The sequence below is a fragment of the Sinocyclocheilus anshuiensis genome, unplaced genomic scaffold, assembly GCF_001515605.1.
Source record: "Sinocyclocheilus anshuiensis isolate Anshui unplaced genomic scaffold, SAMN03320099.WGS_v1.1 scaffold535, whole genome shotgun sequence".
Taxonomy (NCBI): domain Eukaryota; kingdom Metazoa; phylum Chordata; class Actinopteri; order Cypriniformes; family Cyprinidae; genus Sinocyclocheilus; species Sinocyclocheilus anshuiensis.
The window spans coordinates 179,104-186,036 of record NW_015551063.1 but is presented as its reverse complement, the minus strand read 5'-3'; the positions used below and the strand labels follow the sequence as shown (position 1 = coordinate 186,036).

The window sequence follows — 6,933 nt, the reverse complement described above, 5'->3', positions numbered from 1 at the left end:
CTGTCACTGTAAACTGGCCTGTCAATCATCTTGTCACAGTTAACATCCTCCACATTTCATTTAACTTAACTTCCTACCGTACTGGAGAGAAAAGAAGTAGCTCGTTGATCTGCCAGTTGCGGGTCTTTCATGCGGAGAACTCTGCTCATATTTTCTGCATAATGATGCATTTAAAAGTTAACGACCAAATGGATGTTTATAAAAGTTCACATTACTGTTGCAGATGAAATATAACACGGATAACAATAAATAAAAATTTTTTACCAGGTTAAATGTTGATTATTAGTAACTCAAACCCCTTTTTGTAAACCTCTCTACCTAACTGTCGATCGTACGCATCCGCCACGTTTGTTTTATTCGTGTTTGTAAGATTCTGGATCGAATCCTTCGCCAAAGCGCAATGGATTGTGGGCAATTTTAGCCATTAGAGTGTGCATGGATCCACACTTCAAAAATCGACCTGAAATAGTAGACCACCCAGGGACTTCTGGCATACTCTTTTCAACATACTATGCTTTGGGACACACTTATTCTAATCTCACATACTATTTAGGATGGATAGTATGAACATTGAGACGCAGGGCTAATCCTATTGTCACGTTCTCCAGCTGGAGTGCCTATGAACTCCACCAGAGGGCACTCCACCTCTGACTCTTGCCATTCTATCCCAGACTACATTTCCCATAATCCTTTACTGGACTCATCTCTGATTGCATTCACCTGTGTCTTGTTTCCCCATCAGTCTAACCATATTTAAAGCCTGGTTCAACACACACACATTGCTCAGTATTGTTAGCCTTTAGCGTTCCGTAGTTCCATAGTTTATTGGATTACTCTTTTGTCTGCCCTGGATTATAACTGTTTACTGCTGTTTGATCTTGCCTGTTTTGACCACTCTTGCAATAAAGCCTGCATTTGGATCCTCAACTCCGCTGTCACGCCTCCCACGTTACACCAATCATGCAAACTAACACATGTAGCTAATTCATAGAAAATAACCATTTCCAAAGAGTGATTCATTCACAAATCAGTCATCTGTAGTTCTGATTCTAAACAGACAAAATCCAGCACATACTGTACATGATGTGATTAGTGATATATTGTGGAGGAAATTTATCAGTAAGGTTTTACTGGGGTTTGTGCCCCGAAAGTTAAATTGGCCAAATAAATCGGAGCCTTTGCAACATGAACATGGCACCATCGCAACACCATCACTGCTGGTTATTTTGAATGTCACTGATAATATATAAAAATAAAAATAAAATAAAATAAAAAACACCTTGTAGCCAAAATCAGATTTGGTCAGTCCAGTTGCTGCATCTTACGCAGATCATTGTAAACTGAAACATACATAATCTTTGCCAAATTATGCAAGTACATTTATGAAAAGCGTATGCTATGCACTGATATGCTTTATGATGAGTTGAATGCTGTATGTTACGCTTAATAGGTATAGAAAGAGACTAATCGTCATACGATCCCCAAAACTTATATGAACTCCTAAAACCATTGAGCAGAAACAGGCTAAAAATGTAAACAGAATAACTGAAATGGGATGTAACCTTCACCTCTACATTATTTTATGAGTACTGAAGTAGATTTTAGTATGTTAATCAGAAAACAAATAGTACCTTATTTTTGAAAACAAACATCTCTGAATCCGAAATGCTTTTGATAATGAATAAATGGGCCACCTCCCTCAGAGACTGTTTCCCAACCAAAATAAAAGCATTATGAATGTGTGCTTCACGTAAAATCACACACGGTAAAAACAAAGCACATCATAATTATGCACAAACATCCTGTACGGAGTCATGTGCGCACACAAACCCTGCAGATATTTGATTTGTGCCTGTGTGTTCAGCTTGTCTAAACTTAGTTGAGATTGCCAATTCGGTGTGGTGTGTTCTGCGAGCGTTTCTTGGCATGTGCCTGGTGGTGTCTCAGACCAATTTGTCATTCCAAGCCGACTTTGTGTGTTGCCAGCAGTGAGACCACAGCCACGCGCAACTCTGATCCTGGCAGCACCGAGGGACGAGGCCAAGTGTTCCACACACTCAACTCCGGGACAAATAAAGGATTCTGCCTGCTGATCCTGATCTCTAAGGTAGAGGAGCAGAAGAACCAGCTTTGCCTAACTTCTCCTCTGCTCCAGAAAAGAGCTCATCCAGTAGAATGTGTGTGACAAGATACAGCTCTCTCTGAATGGCGGCGGAGTCTCCGCTGTGATTTAGTGTCTCGTTTCTGAAAATGTTAACTGGTATTTGGTTGCACTGAATAATTCATATAGCCTTTTGAGATTTGTGAAGAAAACAATACTTTTCTTTTCCCTGCTTCTTTTACAAATATTTTGATTCTGGGATAAAATGTGGCACAGAAACTCACAACGTGCCGCGATTGACCCAGTTTTAGCGTTCAGCCTTAATAACATTGACTTTAAAGCAAGTCATGGTGGATTTATGTTTTGCTTCGTAAAATGCTTAATACGAGCACTTCAACACTTAGAGGCTTTTCTTTCGTTCTTGCTTTTGAGGCTAAGTGGTTTATAAGCATATTGTTTGGTTGAGTCGTCTAGCTGTTGCTTAAGCCACAGCCAGAGGAACAACTCGAGCCTGGCTTATAAGATTGAGAAGGAAAAACACTGTGGTCATATGTATGTCAGCTTCAAATGGACAAATAACAGCAGATTTTAAAAGCAAACTGATCCTTGATGACGCTCTAATTCTTTGTATTTTCTCCTTCATGCAAATTTTTGCTCTCATTTCCCTTCCTTTAGCTGCTAAAAAGCGCTGTATGGTATAAAGACGAAACCGTTTGATCAAACGCTGACAGATTGACGTACTGCATTCACAATACAGCCATTCTGTGACATTTAACACCGTAGTGGTCAGATTAGGGCACTGGATGTCTGAAAGATTCAATTTTGGGACAAAAGAGAAGTCAAAATCTGAAGTGAAATTGGTAAGCTCATATGCAAATTGCAGGCTGTTAACTGAATTACACAGCAGTCAGTCCAAATGTTGCTGTAGATGTGAAATAGTGATCTTTATGTTGAGAAACACGAATCCCAATCATTAAGACCTCAGAATATTTTTGTGCCAATGCAGTGACGACTAAAATTATATTTCAGTGCAATGCACACCTTGTTATTTCTAATGTTGGATATTTTAACCAAGACATTTATGGTGTTACAAAATATTTGTGTTTGTAACAAATGCTATTCTTTTGAACTATCTATTCATTACAACAATGCTGAAAAAAAAAAAAATCATGGTTTGCACAAAAAAAAAAAAAAATTAAGCAGAACAACTGTTTTCAACATTAATAATGAAAAGAAAAAGTACTTGTTTTGAGCACTAAATCAGCATATTAGACTGATTTCTGAAGTATCATGTGACATTAAAGACTGGAGTAATGATGCTGAAAATTCAGCTGTGATCACAGGAATAAATTATGTTTTAAAAAATATACACACAAATATTTTTACACTAATGCTGTGACTACTAAAGAGGCCATTACCTGATCATTTCTAATACTGGATATTTTAAACTAAAGTCATTTATTACTGTATCTTACAAAATATTTCTATGTCAAGTAAATGCGGAACTTTCTATTCATCAAAGAATCCTAAAAACAATAACATAGCGTGGTTTCCACAAATAAATAAATAAAGAAATACATAAAAAAATAAGCAGCACATCTATTTCAACAACAACAATAATAAGAGAAAACGTTTTTGAGTAGCAAATTAGCATATTAAAATTATTTCTGAAGGTTCATATGACACTGAAGACTGGAGTACTGATGCAGCTTTGATCACAAAAATAAATTACACTTTAAAATATATATACACAAATCCCAACTATTATAAGACCTAAGAATAGTTTTGTGCCAATGCGTTGGCGACTAAAAAAGGCCTTTATATTTCAAAGCATTGGTACCTAATCATATCTAAAACTGTATATGATGCACATGTTGATATTTCAGGTGATATGACAGGAATCCAATGCTTTTTTGATTAAATGATATGAAATGCTCACAGGAATTACATGGAATAACCCAAGATTTATCGCAACTAATTATCTCCTTTCTCTCTCCTGCCACTCATTTCTTTTTCATTTTCTTTCTGTCTGCACAATACTGAATGATCTAAATGGCTGTTATGATGGCGTGGGTTCTGAGGATGGACCAAACGTGTGGTGGCAATTGTGCACGGCACAAAGTTAAGCCGTTCAAAGAGGAACCACTGGCAGGCTGTAGCTCTCTGGATTACAGCACCCTCCAGCACTAATAAAGAGGCTGTTTGAAAAGACAATGTCACATCGTCTCCATTTATGGCGACGTCCTTCATGATGATTAAACCAATTCTAGCAGCATGCTCCCCTTAATCCTACAGTTCGACTCAAGGCTATCAAATCAGGTCATGTGCTCGGTTAGTAACAGGGCTTTCAACACTTACACGTCAATGCTTTCAACATAAATCGCACCTACAAACAAGCGGCGGTCAGCCTGCAGTAACGGGTGTGTTACTTGTATCGCTACTTGCTGAGCACTACACTTGTAACCTGGTGAGATAATAGGTTTAGATGAGGATAAGAGTAGGCTTTGTGGGCTTTGGTTTTCCATACAACACAAAAGATCAAATCAGGTTGCTGCGCTACCAAAGGTCACTTGTGGCCATGGGCATCCGGGACAAACCTTAGACATTTTTGAGGGCAAACGGTCATATTGATTCATGTTAACAATTTCAAATGTCAAATATTGCTAAAGGATGAAAAAAAGGTTAATTGTTTAACTGCGCCCTTAGCAGTGCCAAAACATTTACTTGTTTATTTAGGTGCAATATTTTTTGTTGGATATGATTTTCAGGGGCATTTTTATCTTGATGAGGCCATAATTAATGTGATTAAACTACCTTTCAAAAGTTTGGAATCAATTTTATTTATTTATTTATTTATCAGAATTAATTATCAAAAAGATTTTGTGCCCTTCAAACAGTTGGGGTCAGTAAGCTTATGTATGTATGTATGTATTTATTTATTTAAGAAATACATTTATTCAGTAAGGATGACATATTATTTTTTTATTAAGATTTCTATTTTAAATAAATGTTGCTCTTTTGAACTTTCTATTCATTAAAAGAATGTTGAAAAATGATGGATCATGGTTTCCCTTAAAAAATATTAAGCAGCACAACTGTTTTCAAAGTTGATAATAATAAAACAAGGGTTTCTTGAGCAGCAAATCAGCATATTAGAATGATTTCTGAAGGATCATGTGACACTGAAGACTACATCACAGGAGTAAATTACATTTCAAAATATATTAAAATACAAAACAGTTATTTTAAATTGCAAAAAAAAAAAATATTGCTGTATTACAGTATTTTTGATCAAATAAATGCAGTCTTATAAGCACGAGTCTTCTTAAAAAAAATATATATATTTAGAACATAAATATTTCAAATGCATCTTACTTTTTAGAAGCTTAATTTCTGACCCTGACCCTGACCCTTCATAGTGTCATAGTTTTGTATGAGAAAACCTGTCGTACAGAATAATATATCAAAGTGTGATTTTGATTTTAGGTTGTACTCAATGCATCTGTCATGCCACATAAAACCGTGTATATTCATAACATTACAGCAAAGGAACAGTATCACCTTGTATCCTCTTCTCAATTTTCAATCATTGTTTTTCGAGAATGAATTTACTTTCTGATCTCTCTACAGCTTGAGTGTTCCAGAACAGTAGAATCCAGCGTATTATGTCTGATAATGAAACATCGTTCCGATAAATCCCACCTCCCAAACAGGACATGCAGCAGTAAACCCAAAAACCACTCATCACCATCATGCCCGCATTTATTTATTTTTTTGTTCTTGATTATTACAAAAGGAACAATAGAGACTATGTATTAACAGCATGTTGAGATTTATTTGTCTTTGGCTGCACCACCCAGTGATAGACACAAATCCTTAATACTCCCCCAAGATAATAACTATGTAATCCTCATTCCCAGATGGAGCTGTTTCAGAAAAGACAGCGCTAGCCAACACCATGTCTGTCCAAGATCAAGAGAGGTGAGCTTATTAAAATACAGAGCAATTAAAATAAATAAATAAATAAATAAATAAATGTCGGCCATTGCCAGTCGCAAAGCATAAACAATATTATCATATTTCCTTCTATATCCGTAAGTGTGGAACAGTGAAAAGCTAACCTATAGAGCACTTCAGCATCACCTCGGCCCCCTGTTCGACGACCCACACACTCTGCAAGCGTAATGAGCGCGCTCCCTGTATCTCTCCATCCTGATGAAAGCTGATGTGAGAAGTGCTTGGCTTGATTCATTTGCTTGACATTATTCACCATTGCAATTAAGAGTCTTACATCAACACTGTAGCGCACTGATTGTTTTCTGCATTTCACCGGCTAATAAAATCTAGCTGATTGTTATGCAAATCCATTTAAATAACGAAGATCATCAAAAGACAAACAGCGAATGCATCACAAACACTATGAAAAGTCAGTGTCTTCTGATTCCAGGAGTCTATTAAACACTGTCTGGGAAGTAAATAGTTTTCCAACACCACTGATGCAGTCGATCTAGAAGATATTCACATGTCTTTTTCCTGTGTATTTTTTTTTTAATGAAATGAATATTCATTCAAAAAAATACATATTAAAGGGGTCATATGATGCTGCTAAAAAGAACATTATTTTGTGTATTTGGTGTAATGAAATGTGTTTATGCGGTTTAAGGTTCAAAAAACACATTATTTTCCACATACTGTACATTATTGTTTCTCCTCTATGCCCTGCCTTTCTGAAAAGCTCATCGGTCTGAAAAAGCGAGGTGTGCTCTGATTGGCCAGCTATCCAGTGCGTTGTGATTAGCCGAATTCCTCAAGCGTGTGACGGAAATGTTACG

At 36.6% G+C, this 6,933-nt stretch overlaps 1 protein-coding gene across 2 annotated transcripts in view; it reads right to left on the bottom strand.

The window, feature by feature from the left end:
• Window positions 1-6,933, bottom strand: part of pcdh11 (protocadherin 11) — a 203,872-nt gene that overhangs the window by 139,651 nt on the left and 57,288 nt on the right. The window lies entirely within an intron of this gene.